Source organism: Malania oleifera, chromosome 13 (genome assembly GCF_029873635.1).
Source record: "Malania oleifera isolate guangnan ecotype guangnan chromosome 13, ASM2987363v1, whole genome shotgun sequence".
NCBI classification, from domain to species: Eukaryota; Viridiplantae; Streptophyta; class Magnoliopsida; order Santalales; family Ximeniaceae; genus Malania; species Malania oleifera.
The window spans coordinates 40,102,108-40,123,130 of record NC_080429.1 but is presented as its reverse complement, the minus strand read 5'-3'; positions in this window follow the sequence as shown (position 1 = coordinate 40,123,130).

Sequence of the window (21,023 nt, the reverse complement as noted above, 5' to 3'; positions counted from 1 at the left end):
TGTAATAACCCCAAAAAGGGTTATAGAAGATTAGTGGATAGATTTTCAAAAAAAAAAAAATAATAATAATAAATAATAAAAATAAAAATAATTAATTAATTAATCGGATTTAAAAATAATAATAATAAATAAGAAAAAATAATAATAATTAATTAAAATTTATTTTTATTTTTATTTAATAAAATATATTATTATTAATATTAATTAAATATATTATTATTATTATTATTATTATTATTATTATTATTATTATTATATACCTTCCTGAAGGATTTAGATCCTTCAGGAAGGTTTGAATATTTGAAGGCAACCCCCCCTCTCCAGCTTTTCTGCTTCTTCTCATTCTTTTCTTTTCTTTTCTTTTCTTTTCTCCTCCTGCTCCTGCGCGGCCTCTGAGCACTCTCTCTCCCTCTCTCTCCTCTCATTCTCTCCCCCTTTGTCCTTAATTTTGTGGCGAATTTTCGCCCGATCAAAAATCCAAAGATACCACTGGACTCCATTTGCCGCTACCGTCATTTCTACCGGAGCGATCGATGGTGGGAGCTGCATAGGCATATTCCCTGGGGTAAGCCATTTTTCCCTTTTTCTTTAATTTCTTACAAAATATAAGTCCAATTGACGAACGGACACCACCACGAGAATCTAGGGATGATTCTCTACAAGTTTAGCAGGACGAAATTCTCGTGGGGGTGTCGGACCAAAACCCCAAATTTGGGGTGCAGGGGTTATTAAGGGGCTTATTTTTAATTAATTAGCCTTAATTTAGAAATGCTAAAATATTGACCATTTTGGGTTGAAGTAGGATTTCTGGAATTTAGGATCCGGGTGAGCACCGCGGGTGTAATTTTGGGACTCGCAAGAAAAATTTAGAAAATTAAGTGGGTGTTTTAAATAATAGTTTAAATATTAATTTGAGGTATATGGGGCCTAAGAAAGGTTAGATGGGTATTATTTTGGAGAAATAGATTAATTAATTTGGAAAAAATGCAAATTGCAGGAGTTAAATTTTAGACGCCAAGGGTGTGAAATTTTGGATTCTAGCGAGACTCTCAGTAAGACAGGTAAGGGGAATAAATTATAGCAGTGTTTTTAGAATTATTATTTGAATGAAAATGTGAAATTGAGCATATGATATTTTTTCTGAAAATTATTATGATATAAATATCATATAAATTGTGTGGCATTTGAGTAATTGTAAATTGTGATATTTTGGAGTGTAAAATATAATAATGTGTAATTTCTGAGAAAATATTGAAATGAGAATTATTGATCTGATTAGTGAAAAATAATGTAATATGGTGTTATTATATGAGTAGAAATGTTTTTCCTGGAAAATGGGATTTTGTGAATTATTGATATTGAAAAATAATGAAATGTGGTATTTATTTGCGAGTGGAAATTATTTGCATGAGAAATTAGTATTTTGGAAAAATGTGAAAAATACATGAAATATGATATATGATATTATGAGATGATGAATTGTGCACAGAAAATGATGAGAATATTTATATTGAACTGAATTGTGATATACTGGAATATAATTGATGAAATGCCAATACCGCATAATGATTGCGGGTATGTGGTGGTAAACCTTGTTGGATGGTTGTGATATTCACCACGGTACCATTGCGAGTGGTGTTAGTGCAACCACATGAACTCTTGGAGCATGTGGCGTGACAGTCGACTGTGCCATTGTGTAGGGTTGTTGGGCCCCCTGAGTCCGGATCAGGGTATTAGGCCGGCCAGTCATACTACAGACGCGATATGTGATATGATATTTTATCTAACCCGGTCAACCAACCGCGGTTAGATCCAGCCTTCGGGCCGCACAACTTTGACCATGGGGGGAAGCATGGCGTGTATAGAGAGATCCTCAGGGTGGCCATGAGTTACAGACGCGATGTTGGTGTTTGATACCGAGGATACTCATGAGCCGGAAAGTAAAGTGGAAATAAAAAGTGAAAAAATGATAAAATTGACTAAAATGAGAAATGAAAGAAAGAATGGAAATTGAAAAATAAAGAATGAAAAAATTGAGAAATGGAACAGTGTGAGTTAATAATATAAATAATTAAGGCGAAGTGAAACTCTCCGCCTGAGGGCTTACTAAGTAAGGTAAGTGCCCTGATGGGTATCAGATGTGGCCATACCCGGCTGCATAACGTGTTAGGGGAGAGGGAAGCTACTTGTATGGGCGGGTAATCTTTCCTATTCTCAGGAACTTCGCGCGTAAATATGTGTTGGAAATCATTGAATTTGATAAATGATTTTTAAGCTTGTAAAAGCTTGTGTTGTATATCTATATAATTATGTGTATGTGAATATCAATGTATTTTCTCAAATGAAATGGTGATTTGAAAAGTAAAGTGTATTATAATTGTACTCATTTGGCCACATACTGTAAATAATTTATTCCTTCTTACTGAGATGTGTCTCACCCAATTTATCTAAATTTTTTAGGGAACAGAGACCGACCGGATGATAGAGCTCCGTGATAGTAGGGAGCTGAGACCCTGATACACAGGGTGAGTTTTTGGACTAGGGGAGATGTAATTCCCCTAGAGTTGAATAGTAATTTTTAGTATTGGAAGGTAGTGTGAATATTTGTTTGTATGTTGATACTCTGGGTATTGTATTATGACTGATATGTGTATATTGTCTTCCGCTGTTAGGTTAAATATAATAAAATACTTTTTACTTGGTACCCAATGCGAGTCGGGTTGTAAGAATGGTAGTAAGATTGTTGACGTGGCCGATTTGTGGATGTTGTGGATTTATGACGTGATTATTTATTTATTATAAAAAAAAATTGTACGAAAATCAGGGCGTCATAACAACATTTTCTACTCCCTTTTTATCTTGAATGGTGATGTCAAATTCCTGAAGAAGTAGAATCTATCTGATCAACCTGGGTTTAGCATCCTTCTTTGTCAACAAATATTTCAAAACAGAGTGATCAATAAAAATAATGATAGGTGATCCAATGACATAAGAATGAAATTTTTCTAAAGCAAACACAACCACCAACAATTCCTTCTCAGTGGTGGTATAATTTTTCTGAGCATCATTCAAAGTACGAGTCACATAATAGATGATAGATAGCTTATTATCAACTATTTGACCCAAAATAGCACCAAGAGCGAAGTCACTAGTATCAGTCTTGATTTCAAATAGCAAGTCCCACCGAGGAGGTGGCATAATGGGTGCAATAGTCAAATGTTTCTTTAGTGTCTCAAAAGCCTGTTGACATTCGTCAGTCCACAAAAATTTTGTCTCATTTTGCAATAAAGTACACAGTGGTTTAGCAATACTACTAAAGCCATGAATGAAATGCCTATAGAAGCCGGCATGACTAAGGAAGGAATGGATGTCCCTAACTGTCTTAGAGACAGGTAACTGGGAAATTAGCTCTACTTTGGCCCTGTCAAGCTCTATACCACACTCAGAAACCAAATGACCAAGTACTAAACTACTACTTACCATAAATTGACATTTTTTCCAATTCAAAAGCAAATTATTTTCTTCACATATTTTCATAATAGTAGTCAAATTTTTCATACAAATATCAAAGGACTTACCAAACACAGAAAAGTCATCCATGAAAATTTCACACATATCATCTAACATATCGAGAAAATACTCATCATGCAACACTGAAAAGTAGCAAGTGCATTGCATATACTGAATGGCATTATGAGAAAGGCAAAAATACCGAAGGGACAAGTGAAGGTAGTATTCTCTTAATCCTCAGGTGCAACAACAATTTGATAATAACCAGAAAATCCATCCAAGAAACAGTAAAAGGAATTACCAGCTACTTTTTTGAGTATCTAATCTAGGAAAGGTAACAAGAAGTGATCTTTTCGGCTAACTAAATTCAATTTACGATAATCAATGCACATTCTCCAACCTATTACTTTCCTAGATAAGATCAACTCTCCATTAGCATTTTCAATGATAGTCAAACTAGATTTTTTTGGAACTACCTATGTCGAGCTTACCCACTTGCTATCAAAGATCGGATAGATGATGTCAGCATCTAATAATTTAAGCATTTTGTTCTTTACCACCTCTTTCATGGTTGGATTCAGTCTCTACTGTGCATCACGAACTGGTCTAGCATCTCATTCCAAGAAGATGTTGTGAGTAAAAGCCAAAGGGTCGATACCCTTGGTGTTTTCAATGGTCCATCCTATTGCTCCTCGATGCTTCCTTAATACCTGCTATAACTTAATTTCTTGTTTAAGAGTAAGGTGAGAAGAGATTACCACCGAGAATGTGCCTTCTGCTGGATCCAGAAAAACATGCTTCAGCTCTTCAGGTAATGGCTTCAGCTCAAGTGTCGGAACTTCTTCTTCTGATGACTTTATAATTTCTAGCAAGTCAATAGCTTCAAAAGTTGGCTTACACCAACTACTCATGTAACTCACATCCAACAAGTGAGGAGAACCATCTATCTTTGTGAACTGCCCCTCTGATTTTGGCAATTCTCTAATCAAGGGAGTTTTTTCATCAAATACCTCAAGTTGTTCGAAAGAATCATTTTCAAATGCACCATCAATCATCAAGTACCGACAATAGCTCTAAAATATCCAAATCATCTATTACATCAACTGCATGTGCTTCTGCATCATCACACCCACTTGACATCTTGTGAGCATTGAACACTTTCATCTCCAATGTCATATTTCTGAATGTGAGCTTAAATACTCTACTTCAACAATTAATCAAGGCATTAGAAGTAGCAAGGAATGGTCACCCATGAATAAAAAAATCCTAGCATATGGTGGAGACAGGCTGCTGCATGTCCAAGACAATAAAGTCCACTGGGTAGTAAAATTTGTCAACTTGAACCAACATATCTTCAATAATGCCTTGTGGAACTTTTAATGATCTATCTGCCAACTGTAGCATCATGGATGTTTTTTTCAGCTCACCTAAACCCAACTTCTTATATATTGAAAATGGAAGCAAGTTCACATTACTTCCCAAATCAAGTAAAGCTCTCCCGATACGAGATTCACCAATCATGATAGAAATAGTGGGAGAACCATGATCTCTGAGCTTTTGAAGAGTCTGACTCAATATCAATGCACTGACTTGCTCAGTCAAGAAAGTCTTCTTCTTTACGTTCAATTTTCTATTCACTATGCATAGATCCTTTAGAAATTTTTCATATGCACGAACTTGCTGTATAACATCCAAATGCAGGATATTGATCTTCACCTGCTTGAAGATTTCTTGAATTTCAGTGTGATACTTATTGTTCTGACTAGATGTCAACCTTTGAGGATAGGGTACCACAGGTTTATACTCCTTAATAGTCTCATCCTCCTTATTACTCGACTTCTTTAGATCTGAACTTGCTTCATCTGATTTTTCTTTTGCTTCATTCGTCTCAAATGCAACTTCAGGTGTTGGAGCAACTTTTTGTTGATTAATGGGTATTTTAGGATGGAGAAGCTTCTTTTCTGCTACTCAAGGTAATAACGGCCTTTGCTGACTCGAAAGAATCCCCTGAAATATTATGCATTGCTTTCTATTGTTTTCGATATACCTGGGGATTAGGCTAAGGTTGTGCTAGAAATTTCCCTTTTTCTAAAACATTCAATTGTATACTCATCTTATTAATAGTGCCTCGTAGCTCATTTGTGGTCTAATTGTCAATACAAAAAAAAAAAAAAGATTATTAGTGACGGATTTAAACCGTCACTAATACCCACAAAATCGTCACTAATAATATTAGTGACGATTTTACGATTATTAGTGACGAATTTATAGTAGTCGTTATACCAGCCGTTACTAATAATTATTAGTGACGAATATTTCAAATCGTTACTAATAGTAAAGTATTAGTGACAGATTAAAACCATCACTAATAGTAAAGTATTAGTGATGGATTAAAACCGTCACTAAAAACCTAAGCCTGTCACTATAGTTTCTACATCGGATCGACCAAGAATCGTCACTAAAGCCATAGTATTAGTGACTATTTAAAAATCGTTACTATTACTGCATTATTAGTGATGGTCATGAAACCGTCACTATTGCTGCATTATTAGTGATGGTCATGAAACCGTTACTAATGCTCTATTATTAGTGACGGTTTTAGAACCGTTACTATTGCTCTATTATTAGTGACGGTTTTAAAACCGTCACTATTGCTTTATCAGTAGTATTAGTAACGGTTTTAGAATCATCACTATTGCTCTGCATTGCTATTATTTGTGACAGTTGAATTCCTTCACTAAAACTTTTTAAAAGGGGTATTAGTGACAATTTTGAAACCGTCACTAATACTTAAATTAGATAATTATTAGTGAAATTAATTTTGTTTCCAATTATTAATTTCTGTAAAAATCTGTAATTAAATTACATTTTCTTATACATTCATAATTGCAATAAAATTCATAAATTATTAAAAATTCTAATTCAAATTAAATTACAAATATGTTATACAAATTCAAATTTAAATACAAATACATTATATAAATTCAAATTCAAATACATTTAATTTGTTCAGATAACAAAGAAAATTTTCAGCTGCGTCCATAGTGCATGACATCGTCCTGACGTTGTCACAACTGCAAACCCTACAAATTAATTAAGAAAATTAAAAAAAATTAGTATACGCTTTTTGAAAAATTTTGGCAGCATTTCTCGTGTAAATATGACATTTTTCATAGAGATACTCCAAACCTAGGTGCTTACGTTAAACAGTTCACAATAATCCAACTAGTAATTAATTTTGCGAGTGCACAGGAGCTTCATATAATAAGCATTAAATAATGTAACATGTTCATGCATCCCACAAAACACATATATCAGAATATAGTGGATTATCCCCATAAACAATATTTCATAGAGAGTAAACACAGTTGGTATGAGATTCACTATAAAATGAAAATCACAAGAACGAGAGCTCCTCTCCAAAGAAAAGAAAGAGATGATACGTGCATTGTGAAGAGTGGAAATCTTAAGAAGATGAAGTATCATCTACTCGAACGACTGTAACCAGGCCAAGCATCCTCCCAAAATCAAACCCTATTGCCATTAGCCACACTAAAATGAGTGGGAGGAAGGAACCAACAAGCAAAATGGGAAACAAATTTCCATAGACTTGCATGGGAAACAATGCCACTTCCTCTAGTGTTCCATCCATTTTGATGGACCCTATATTACTTTTAATCTCTTTTTTTGGAAATTAACAATTAATTTTTGGTTGTACATAAATTAAACTTAAACCTTGAAACATAAATAATAGACTCCAACCAAAATTGACATAACCACCAAGTAAGCAAGAAATCAACGAAAAATTATATCATATAGTCCAAAATTGGTCTCATGAATTTTTATTTCCTTTCCCTAAAATTTTCAAAAAATTTTCGGCAACATGCTGTCTATAAATAGAACATTTCCCAAACCTACAAGTCATAAAAACATGCAATTCACAATATTTTTCCATCATATAGATGTCATTTAGATTAAGACGTACATGCAACAACCTAAAAGTATCTACTAGCGGGCAATACACATCATTGCATTAGCCATGGTATGTGGGGTGTTTCAATCAAGCATGCAGTCCTAATGTCTACTACCAGCATGCAATTCACAAGATATGCCAATCCAAGCATGCAGTCCAGAAGTTAAATCATGTATTAAACTAAAGTTAGATATATACCCATCTCTAGCTGCAATGAGGTTATGGATGACAGAGAATGACGAGGTCGTGGATGGTGGTGGTTGCATCAATGATTCTTTATCTAGTTTACCTGGAGTTTCTTTTCACAATTGATTTGAAATACGATAAGCCTGCCCATGTAGACAAAATGAATTTTAATCTTTCATCTGATAGGCTGTTGCTTATAGTTAAGGTATAATTTAAATATTAATTTTATTTCTCTTGAATCTTGCCTTGTGGATGCAATGACTGCAAGAAGGGCATCGAGATTCAAGTGAAATAAAATTAATATTTAAATCATACCTTAACTATAAGCGACAACCTATCAGATGAAAGGCTAAAATTCATTTTGTCTACATGGGCAGGCTTATCGAATTTCAAATCAATTGTGAAAAGAAACTCCGTGTAAACTAGATAAAGCCCCTCCATTCATTGTATACACACTGCAAATGATATGCCCACTATCAAAAATAGAAATTATCAAAAGTAGACCTAAAAGTTAATTAACAAACACTTCTCAATGACGGAAAAATCTAAGGAAAAACCTACATTGTTTTCAAATGTAAAAAATAAATATACTTTATAAAATTGCAAAGTTCATATTACTTTCAAATTTTATGATTCAACTCCCAATTATTCCTATATTATTTTCAAATCGCATCCAAATCCCAATTATTCCTATATTGTTCATATTACCTTGAAGTTTGGAGTATTGGACTCTGAACGTGAAGTCTAACCTCCTCCTTAGTAATACTATTTCTTTTGCACAAAGTGTTTTTTGTGGGAGAGAGGCAGATTGTGTATGTTATTTTTAGTAGACATTTAAGTGGTAGGATATTCGTCGTACAGAGAAAAAGGGCATCATGTTCAAATTAGATTTTCTAATTTTGAGAAGGCGTGTGATTGAGCTAGTTGTGAGTTCTTGGATAGAGTGCCTTTGAGGAAGGGGTCAGGTGTTACGTGGAGGAATTGGACAGGGGGCTGTTTATCTAATGCTTTTGTGAACCACCAATATGGATTGGAATCTCTAATGAATGTCCGTTCTAAATTAACTAAGTCTACATTGCCTTATTTATTATGATTCCTAAGATTCATTCATCCTTTCAAAAATATTTTAACATTAAATGACTAAGCCTATCTTTTCTTTTTGTTTGGTCAAATTTTAATGCAAGTTCGGCAACATGTCGTCTGTAAATTGGACATTTTCCCATAAAACCTGCACCTGATAGGTTCAAATAGAGCATTTATAACAAGTTGAAGGCACACGAGAACCAATATCTACTACCAGCATGCAATACACATCAACTGCATCCACTATGCAGGAGGCATTCTAAACTAACATGCAACCATGTAGCATATTCACAACAGTAATACATGCCAACCATATCTTAAATTCAAAATATAAATAGCAGAGAACAATGGAATAGTTTCCATTTTTTGGATGAGGAGAAGATAAGGCAGTGTAATCAATGGGGAAGGAGAGAATGAAGTGGAATTGGACTTGTGGGTTAATGGGTATTTCTGAAAATGTGACATGTTTGAACTCAGCTTATGTAAAAATGTATTTTTTTGTCAACTTATGATATGCTATGGTCATTTGGCAGCCACTTAGGTGGGACAATTCATGAAGTTTGAAGAAACATCCGAAACATCTTCGAGACATGGTGGGATGACAACTGCACGGGCAATTCCTGTCCCTTTGTTTCCAAAATTACAAGAAAATATGTGCAACTTCATGTTCTTCTATTGAATGGCTTAGACAAACTTCTTTTTAGACTTTCAAGGGAGGGGGGGTTAAACTGTCTGAGCACAGCCTGCATGGCTTCTGTATAGTTGCTGGATTTTGTTCCATGTGTTGGACAACTTGAATCTTTAGAAGTAATAGTCGAGGTAGTAGTGGTGATAAGCAGTAAAATCTTAGTTACAGTCAGTTGTTTTGGAAAAACTGAACATAATTAAGATTTTACTATTTATCACCACTACTACCTCGACTATTACTTCTAAAGATTCAAGTTGTCCAACACACAGAACAAAATCTAGCAACTATACAGAAGCCATGGAGGCTGTGCTCAGACAGTTTAACCCCCCCTCCCTTGAAAGTCTAAAAAGAAGTATGTCCAAGCCATTGAACAGAAGAACATGAAGTTGCACACATTTTCTTGTAATTTTGGCAACCGAGGGACAGGAACTGCCCCTGCAGTTGTCATCCCACCATGTCTCAAAGATGTTTCGGATGCTTCTTCAAACTTCATGAATTGTCCCACCTGAGTGGCTGCCAAATGACCATAGCATATCATGAGTTGACAAAAACAAACATTTTTACATAAGCTGAGTTCAAACATGTCGCAATTTCAGACATACCCATTGACCCACAAGTCCAATTCCACTTCATTCTCTCCTTCCCCATTGATTACAATGCCTTATCTTCTCCTCGTCCAACAAATTGAAACTTAAGCATCTTCCAACTTCATGAATTGTCCCACCTGAGTGGCTGCCAAATGAGCATAACATATAATGATTTGATCAGTTCAAATAGAGCATTTATAAGAAGTTGAAGGCACACGAGAACCTATATCAACTACCAGCATGCAATACACATCAACTGCATCCGCCATGCAGGAGGCATTCTAGACTAGCATTATTTAACATGAAACTCAATTTGTGATCATAATACCTTATAATCAATCAGAGGGGCCACCCGCATCATCTTGTCCAGATCAACGCATCCTTTCCTCTAACCGCACGGTCCTATCCATCATGGCTTGCATTTTGGCTCGAACGGTGGAGAGGTCCGATCTCAGTTTCGCGTTCTCCATAGCGATCCTCTGCATCTGTCGAGCCATTTCCTACTTATCACACTTGGCCTCTCGATGCTGTCGTTCCATCTATGTACGAGCCGCCACACCCATGGATGATGATGCTGTTGGGGCGATGTATCCACTTCCAAGACCTTTCACCTAGCCCCCCCCCCCCCTCGTTGCCCAAGCACCTAGGAAGTGATCTCGAAATCTGTCATGTGCGAACTCCCCTCTGAAACAGGTGCATCCCTTAGCTCGATCATCCATGCCTAATTTCAACCATGAAAATGATAAAAAAGAATAAGCAAGACTACAACTTTGATGTTTTGAATAAAGTAATAAACTAAATCTTTTGCTTTACTTACATGTCGATCCTGGGCACCCTTGCACCACTCCCCCAATCGCTGTTGGTGTGTTCTCTGATACAGATATGGCAGTGGCTCCTCTGTGCCAGTCTCAGGATCACGCTACATTATCATATAAGTCATCATTACTATTATTTCATGTAATGGTTAGATAATTTTATATATAGTAATTACTTGGCGATGATTTACAAATAGCCTCGATCCACCGTAATGCGTCGTAGGGAGTTTGTTGCGGTTCGCAGCATTGGTTTCACATATGGCCTGCAAGGAAGATGTCATGCTGACATATTAGGGACATCATTCTGAAAAATTAGTGATTAGAATACAAACACATCACTTGATAGCGCGGGTCGCGAAAAAGGCGACAAACCACGTCCTAATCTTCTTGGGATATTTTATCGTATGGCTGCGCTTTTGCTTCATCTCCCATCGCTCGAAAATGGGAGTGCATTTTCAAGCGATAGCTCTTAAATTTATTACAAAATTGGATGTCGACTGCCCTCCTCACATGGTCATCCTCGAGGATGTCCATATCAAACTCCTCCTACATATATAGGTAATACAATTACAATGTTAGACAGTTGTTAATTGACTAGTATATTAAAAGTGAAAAAAAATTGAAATTAAAAACAACTATATAGGGTTAGGGAACTTACCAAAGTGTGCATGTAAAGGACCATGCGCTGCTCTTGAGTCACCTGGGGCCAGCTGACTGCGGTGACTGGAGCATACTATCGGCATATAATGTCGAGCTCCCTCGTCCACGTGGTGCACCAATCGTTTAGCAAGGCGGTGTATCCTGGAGGAATGTTGATCTGAATCCATTGTTTAGTCCTATCCAGGTGCTTCTTCAGTGAAATGTTCTTTGCTGCACCACGGCCTAACCTGACCGTGGACGTAGGTGCTGAAAGTAAAGTTAATTTAAAAACAACATTATAATCGTACACGTGAAGTACGAACATCAACAATTGACATGTAAATAAATGAATCGTATCCATACCAACACTGCTCATGATGGACGGCAACTCACCCCGCGTGTCAGTCGCATAAGTGGTATCCATGTCTATTCGAGGTGTCGATGGCTTAGACAATGGTGCCGCCGTATCAGTACCGACGGGCTCCACCGGTCTCGAGGATGTCGGATCATCCTTATGCAATGTAGTAGTGGACCTGAGAGGAAGTCTCCAAAGTCGACCTCCGAGTGCCATATCTACAAATAATTATACGAGTTAATATTAGAAGAATGAATTTTTAAGTTATTTACATATGTCAGATACATAGTGACAAAAATAAACAAGTACATAAATGAAATTCAAATATTAGATGGATGCAGCAGACATGAATTCTTAAGTTATTTACACATGTCAGATACATAGTGACAAAAAAATAACATGCTTACCCCCCTATACGTCCTCAATATCCGTATCATCCTCACTTTCTAAAGTGTCTTCCTCTTCACTACAGTACTCGATCCCTGTTTCATCTTCCCCATCAATTTCCTCATCATCAATGAAGTGAATGTCTACAAAAGGTTCAATTGTAATGTCAGAAGCTCCTACGTGTTCTGCCCTAGCACCATCCATATGCAATGGTATAGGATCAGCGCCTTCTTTGCAACATCTATTTCAGATTGCGCTTTTGCGTGGATAGATGGCTCATCTTCTTGGAATGCAGCCTCACTGGCACTTATCTCACTATCTACCACTCCTACAATTGCGTACAAACTTCGAGGAGGAATCTTTTGGGCCACATGTCATTCACCCTTCAATTTGGTGTCTTTAAGGTAAAACACTTGTTCTGCCTGTGTCGCAAGCACGAAAGGGTCATTTTGATACCAAGTTTTGCTAAAATTAACACTAGTGAAGTAGGCATTGGTGTTTACCCCAATCTTTTTATTGCCGATATCCGACCAGCTACACTTGAACTGGTGGACGACTCTGTTTGCTCTATAGCTAAGCTCTATAATGTCATCCAACACACCAAGGTAGTCAATATCTTCATCTCCTTCAGTGCCTAGCACCACAACCCCAGAATTTTGGGTTCTTCTATGTAGTTCGAGGGACTTTGTATGAAATCGTAACCCATTAACAATGCAACCGCTGTAGCTGTTAACTCGTTGATCAGGGCCATATGCCAACACGTACAAATCTTTACTTGCCGTTGGTTCCTTATTATAAAACATGAATTTCATCTATAAAATAAACAAGAGTTTAGAAGAATACTGTCAATAGTGAAACCATACATTGCTTCTAACTGAAGCAGTTTTTGTTACTTACACTACTCCCAAATCAATTGATAAACTCCTTCTTATGTCTTTCGTCAACATTCCGTTCATTTTGGGTCAGGAGTTCATTTTTATGTTTGCTATATGCAACAGTAGTACATGTTAATGTCAAGAAAGTATATAATTATGCATATGTAAATACAATGCAAATTAAGGAGTTTGGAAAAACGTACTCAATATATGGAACAGTTTCATCACAATTGTTGAGGACGTAACATTGAGCCTTTTCTAGGTCGCCCATGTCAATGAAATCGTAAACTCATGCACCGAGAGGGCGAACATTTTCTCAAAATATAGAGCTCCTGGGTTCTTCATCTTCGCCATTAATAGCATGAACGTCTGCATTTCGCTCATCATGAGTGAACTTTGTATCAATATCATGTAGATACATTAAGCAAAATGCAAGACATTCACTATCAATGTACACCTCAATGATTGAACCTTCTAGTCGTGCCTTATTGCGCACGTATCCCTTCAAAGTTGACAAGAACCTATGCATTTTATGTAGCATTATAAACTTATAGACACAATGAAGAAAAGAAAATTCAAATAGGGAAATCACATGACCATTATACAAGGACTTTATACTTTACCTCTCAATAGGATACATCCAACAATATTGAACCGGTCCTCTAATTATGGCCTCCCTTGGTAAATGGACGGGTAGGTGGACCATCACATCGAAGAATGCCGGAGGAAAAATTTTCTCCAGCTTGCATAGTATGATCACAATGTCATCCTCTAATCGTTCAAGTACGTTTACGCTCAATTTTTTTAAGCACAACTGCCGAAAAAGGATTCCCACCTTAACCAGCATTGAGCGAACATCTACAGTCAAGTGTCCACGAAGGAAAATAGGTAGAACCCATTGTAGAAGGACGTGACAGTCATGAATTTTCATTCCTAGCATCTTCCCTTCCTTCGTGTTTATGCATCGAGCTATGTTTGATGCATATCCATCAGGGAACTTCACTGATTTCAACTAGTCGAAGAATTTATTTTTCTTATCCTTCGAGAATGTGTAACAAGCTGATGGCATCAGAATTTTGTCCCCATCACGAAACAAGTGCAGCTCAGGTCGTATTCCCATGTCTTCCATATCTCAACGAATATTTGCGGTGTCCTTTGTCTTCCCAATTATATCTAGCAATGTACTAATGACATTCTCACAAATGTTCTTTTCAATGTACATGACATCCAAGTTATGGCATAGTAGAAGATCTTTCCAATATGGCAACTCGAAGAAGATGCTTCTCTTTGTCCAATTCAACTCCCACTCAGCGCGTTTTCTTTTTCTACTAGTCGGTGGTTTCCCAAATTTCACATCTCCGATCAACCTTAGCTAGTTTAATATCTCTTCCCCACTTAGCCGCTTTGGCGGCGACCTTCATTCAGGTTTTCCATTGAAGCTTTTGACGCCATGAGTCCTCCAAGGATGTCCAGTTCATAGAAAATGGTGATGATACATAAAGCATAACTTGCATCCATGCTTCAAGGATAAGGACCCAACATCCTTATTACATACTGGGCATGCTAAGTAACCTTTTGTGCTCCAACCTGATAGGTTGCCATATGCAGGGAAATCATTAATTGTCCACAAGACTGCAGCATACATCCGAAATGTTGTCCCGGTTTGCACATCGAATGTCTCCACTCCTTTTTCCCATAATTCTTTCAACTAGTCAATTAACGGACGTAGGTAAACATCAATATCATTACTAGGTGCTCTAGATATGGGAATCAGCAGAGACATATAAATGAAAGGTTCTTTCATACATTGCCATGGCGGCATATTGTATGACATCATCATAACTGGCCACATGCTATATGGGTTGGTCATGTTACCGAAACGATTGAACCCATTTAAAGTAAGGCCAAGTCTAATGTTGCGAGGATCACTAAAAAACCACAGATGCATTTTATCAAATTCGGCCCAAGCTTTGGAGTCCGCTGGATGGCTAAGGGTGTCTCTATCTTGAAGACGTTTCTTTTGATGTCATCTCATATCTGTAGCAATCTTTTTGCACATATAGAATCGTTGCAGCCGCGGGATTAATGAACAATATCACAAAACTTTTTTGGGAATCTTTTTACCCTTTTTATGATTAGTTCTATACCTCGGTTCACCACATTTTGGGCACTCGTTCGCATTTTCATGTTCACCATAAAAGAGTGCACAATCATACCTACATGAATGTATTAGAGTGTAACTGAGACCCAATTCACGCAGGTATGTATTCGCCTCATAAAAAGACTTAGGAAGTGTTTCACCCTTCGGAAGTGCTGCCTTAATAAGGCTTAAATGCATGTTGAATGCGCTCTGGGATAACCCATGCATTGTCCTTGCATGAAGCAACTTTATCAGAAACTCTAATTTTGAGAACTTTTTACAGTTTGGATATAGGGGCACCCTTGCATCCCTCATGAAATTAGAAAATGGTTTACCGAATCGACTCAACGTACTAGGATCGCAAGGTATGGTACCCGCTGAAGTAGTTTCATCACCAGTACGCGACACACTGACATCATTCGTGTCCACTGCCATCCCCCTTTGCAATTCACCTAACATTTCGATTAATCCTTCAGAACGTGTATCACCACCTACTATATTTGCCCCCTCATCTTCAGCGTCATTTAAATTATCGATCTGAACTGCATAATCTTCACCATGGAACACCCATCTTATGTACCTTTTCTCCATTCCAAAGTTTAACAAATGTGAATGGACCATCTCAATGTGTTTGAATGTTATGTTTTGGCATTTCTTGCAAGGACACCTTATTCTACTAGCTCTGTCTGCACGAGGATGCGCGAACTCTATGAAATCATGTACCCCTTTCACGTATTCTGGAAAAAACCTACCTCGAGCGTTCATCCAACTCTTATCTATGTTCGTTAATTACCCTATAATATGTTCAAGTAAATGGTGTTCATTATATTCTCATACTGTTTATCATGCATGCATCGTGAATCCTATAATCAACCATCATTCTCTAAAGGGTACGGATCCTATCCCATTCAGGAATGTTGCATTTACATTACGATCAATCGCTCAAATTCCTTCGTCGTAGTCGTTATAAATTTTGGCAGCATCTCCCCATGGCTCTCCGAGTACACAATATGGGGGAAGTAAAAATTTGGCTAGTCTTCCATCACTAACAAATTGTCATGACACCCCATTATGCACCAAGAGAACACAAGTAGAGGCGCTCGAAATATATAATGACAATTGACAAAGCGTGAACGATGACAACATTGTAAATACAACTTCCTGAACTGTCCACATTGGACAATCCAAGAATGGTTAAAATACTCACATTACTAATCGTAAGTGAAACAAATAATTAACATGTTCAAGTGATTATTAGTCAACATAGTATGACTAATAATCAATTGAAATATGACAATTGAATTGTCTCACATGTACGATTAGGAATGAATGTATAGTAATTGTTCTTGGACGGGTCTAAGCTTCAATGAATACATGAAATAGTAGTAATTAATTTGGCATTTTACTTCATATGATATTTAGTTCTTGACCTTTCACTGCACACTTCAGATTTTGTTCTTACCTTAATGTCTATGCATTTATGAAATTGCAGAATATATACAGTTCTAGTATCTCCCAAAAGACAAGTAGAAATCAAAAACTCCATGTATTTTCATTACTTTTAGAGGCAATACAACGTAGATAGACACATCGAAGCACGCGTACAGCCATTTAAAAGCATGGTAAAACAGAATGCAATAAAAAGCAAATAACATAGAAAGAAATAAAATAACAGCACAATGGTGAATTTTGGGGGTTTTAGGAAGGGTAAAAGAGGGAATATTTTTTTGAACTGCGCAAGATTTGCTATCTTACGGATTCTTTGGCTTGAAATGCAGGCAAGAATTTTCAAAGATTGGAGAAATTTTTTTATTCTCCTTTCGGGGTAAGCTATTTTTTTTTGTTTCTTTTTGGGTTCAATCCCTCGGGACTGGGTTTTGGCTCTCTGATACTCAAAAAATATATGTTCTCCAATTTCTAAAAATATATAATTAAAGTTGAAAGTTTGAGTACTAAAGTTAAAGTTGGTTTGAAGATTTCAAAAGGCAGTTCAACTCCTAGACTATAGGATACACACAGAGTCAGGATGTATCATTTTGGCCAGAAATTGAATGAACCGGCAGATGAAGAATATAATTAAACTCATTTAACTATTAGAAACCCAACTCAAAATAGAAACTCAAACTCAAACATAATAAATTAGTCCCAAGAAATTTCTAAAAATTTCGCAATCAAAAGGCACAACAATGCCAATTCTAAAGAATAATTTGTCACTTATGCATTTTAACAAGCTTCATTCAAGAAAACATGATGTTCCAACACGTGAATTCTTCAAAATAAGATCTTTAGTTCCATTTAAAAGTTTTGCACTCAAAAGGCACATTGCCTTTATGCCCATGGAAATGCCTAAATGATGACATTTCAAATTGAGGATTCTTCAAAATAAGACCTTTGGCTCCATTTAACAGAGCAGAGAAAGCCAAAAAAAAAAAAAATTACAATGGTATTACTAGCTTAAATTTTTAAAGAGAAAATGGATTTATATTTAGAATATAGAATAATATTAGTAATAAATTGCCTTTATTTTCTAGTTGACCAGGAGACTAGATGAAAAAAAAAAAATAGAGACTAATCACCACTTGGACATTTTAACAAACATGTAACGAAACATGATATTGTAAAAAGTGAAATTTTTTAAGAGAAGAAAAGAAATAGAAAATGCTAATACAAGATGACCGCCCAAACTAGGTTTGAGCCAATCGATCTTGGTGACTCTCAGCAACACCAGTAATGCCAAAACACCTTTATTGAGCATCCAGTCCCAAATCAAGTCCAGAGAAGACCCATGGTCTCAAAAAATATGGGCACCAAATAACCAAAATAAGAATGAAAGTAGAATTCCACGCCTTCCAAAATCTCTAAATTCAACCACCAAGAAATCCTCCAAAGAATAAGGGCACCCATAACACTTCCCAATAGGCCAAAAATATTGTTCCAAAGACACCAAGCCACAGGACTGAGAATAAATGAGCACGGTCCTTATTACCATAGCTACACATGACACAAACATCTGAACATAAAGCCTAATAAGGTCTCTCAACTTGCAAGGCTACAACAAATCATTGGTGTTAACCTTATTAAGAATGGTGGTCTACACAACACCTTTACTTTGAAGGAACTTTAGCTCTCCACAATTTATTGGCAAGATGAAAAAAATGATAAGATGTGTTCAAGTGAGTACAGAATCATTTACAAGAGAAAACACCATAATTATCCAAACACCAATCCTAAAATCCCCACAATGTTAATAACAAGAAGAATCCAAGAACCACATGAGAGAGTTCCTCAAGCTCCCCATCATTAAGGTTAAAACAAAAAGTGAAAATCCCAAACAATGCTGCTAAACATACTAAAAAATTGATAAACATGGAAAGCAAAAAGCAGATTTGTAGAAGAAGAAGAATAATACTTACAAATTCGAACTTCGACACAAATGAACTCACGAACTCACAAACACTCAAAGACGAGCTTGCAAGGAGCTCCTTATAGTTTGAAAATGTCACCGATGAACTCGCGAAGCTCCTAACGAAGTGACGAACTCTCGAAGGGCTCCTGCTGGTTCGTAGTGTGGAGGACCAACTCACGAAGGCCAAAGGGCTTTGAAGGGTCGAAGAAGAAGGCCAGAATGAAGGGTCTCTCACTCAGTCACTCTCTCCTCTTGTGTTGGCTCTCTAAGCAGAGACTTTCGTCATGCTTAAATGAAGAATCGAATAGGGCAGCAGGCAACTAGGGCTCAAATTGAATTGGGTTGCGGGCATTAGGTGATTAGGGATTTAGGGTTGGGCCGTTGGCCTAGGATTGGAGTGGGAGGGGCCGAGTAGGGCGTGTGGGCCGTGTGGGCGTGGGCACTTGGGCTATGGGCTCCCTAGGCTGGCTGGGTTTGGAGTCTTTGGACTTTGGCTGTAGCTTGTTAGCCTTTCCTAGGTTACTAATGTAAGCAGGTTGGCGGATATCCGCCGGATAAACCTGACCCGACCCACTAAGGGGATGGATATGAAAATAAAAAATCATATTCGACTTGTTTAGCAAACGGATAATTATAAGTCGGTTAAAACGGGTCGGATGCAGTTTCGGATTAACGAATTTTTATCCATTTTTCTAGGTCTAAGGAAAGGGTAAGAGCCGCGGCGCGGGTTAGGGGCCCTTAGGGGTTTTTTGTGTAAAATAAAAACACTAGTAGTGACGGTTTTGAAACCTTCACTAATACCCTTAACTATTTTTTTTTTAATCTTTTAATTAAAAACACTAGTAGTGACGGTTTTGAAACCGTCACTAATACCCCTTATTAGTGACGGTTCTCCCACACCGTCACTAATACCCTTAACTATTTCTTTTTTATAATTTTTTAAATAAAAACACTATTAGTGACAGTTTCAAAACCGTCACTAATACCCTTAAATATTTATTTTTTATAATTTTTAAATAATAATACTAGTAGTGACGGTTTCAAAACTGTCACTAATACCCACTTATTAGTGACGGTACTCCCACACCGTCACTAATACCCTTAACTATTTCTTTTTTATAATTTTTAAAATAAAAACACTGTTAGTGACGGTTCCAAAACCGTCACTAATACCCCTTATTAGTGACGGTTCCCCAAAACCGTCACTAATACCCTTAAATATTTCTTTTTTATAATTTTTTAAATAAGAACACTAATAGTGACGGTTTCAAAACCGTCACTAATATCCACTTATTAGTGACGGTACTCTCAAACCGTCACTAATACCCTTAACTATTTCTTTTTTATAATTTTTTAAATAAAAACACTAGTAGTGACAGTTTTAAAACCGTCACTAATACCCTGGAATCATCGCTAATATTTTCTTGGTAAAATTTTCCCACGGAAATTGTTTACCACGCTGTTTTTAGTGACGAAAGTATTAGTGACGATTTTTAAACCGTCACTAATATTGTTGTATTAGTGACAACTGCTTAAACCGTCACTAATGCTTAGACTATTAGTGACGGTTCTTAAAAACCATCACTAATACCAACTTTTAGTGATGAAATTGAATTCGTCACTAAAAACTAGTTTTTTTGTAGTGTGTTATTCTACATAAATTGTTGAAGAGTGTTCGCTATCTGTGCCACGCCATCATCAAAAGGTTTCTTTGATGGAATAGGAGCTAAACTAGGTTGAAATCCTAGAGGTGTATAGTTTTGAGAGATCTGTTGTGGCTAATACTGCTGTTGAGAAGCTGCAACTAGATGATATAGCGACTGCGGAGGTGGTGCATAGGATTGAGGAAGTTGCTGAAACTGCGAGGAAGATGGACCAGACTAATCATTTCTCCATTAGAAGTTCGAGTGATTCCTACATCCCAAATTATAGGTGTTTGAAAATGGTTGATTTTGATATTTATTGACCTAATTTGTTGATTGCATCCAATCAAATCTACTCTTCTACCATACTAGTAGAAACGGACAGTCCTAAATTTTATGGTCAAGGGTTTCACAAATAGAACATACCTCCACTGATTTCATAGCTTTCACTTTCTCTAATTCCATAACCTCTAGTTTCTTAGACAAAGCAGCAACAAGAGACTGTAGATTAGTCTCCTCCTTGACCTCATATTTACCTCAACCACCAATTGCTCTGAGAGGTTGTGCTGCCATTGGTGCCTGATCATATTGTGTGTTCAATTGTTGGGCACTTTCAGTTAAGTAATCAAAGAATGATAGAGTCTAGTTCCTTGCTAAAAAACTCCCCGTTGCACATAGTCTAGACAAATTGTTTACATTCAGGGGTAAGAGTAGTATAAAAATAATTGACTAACCT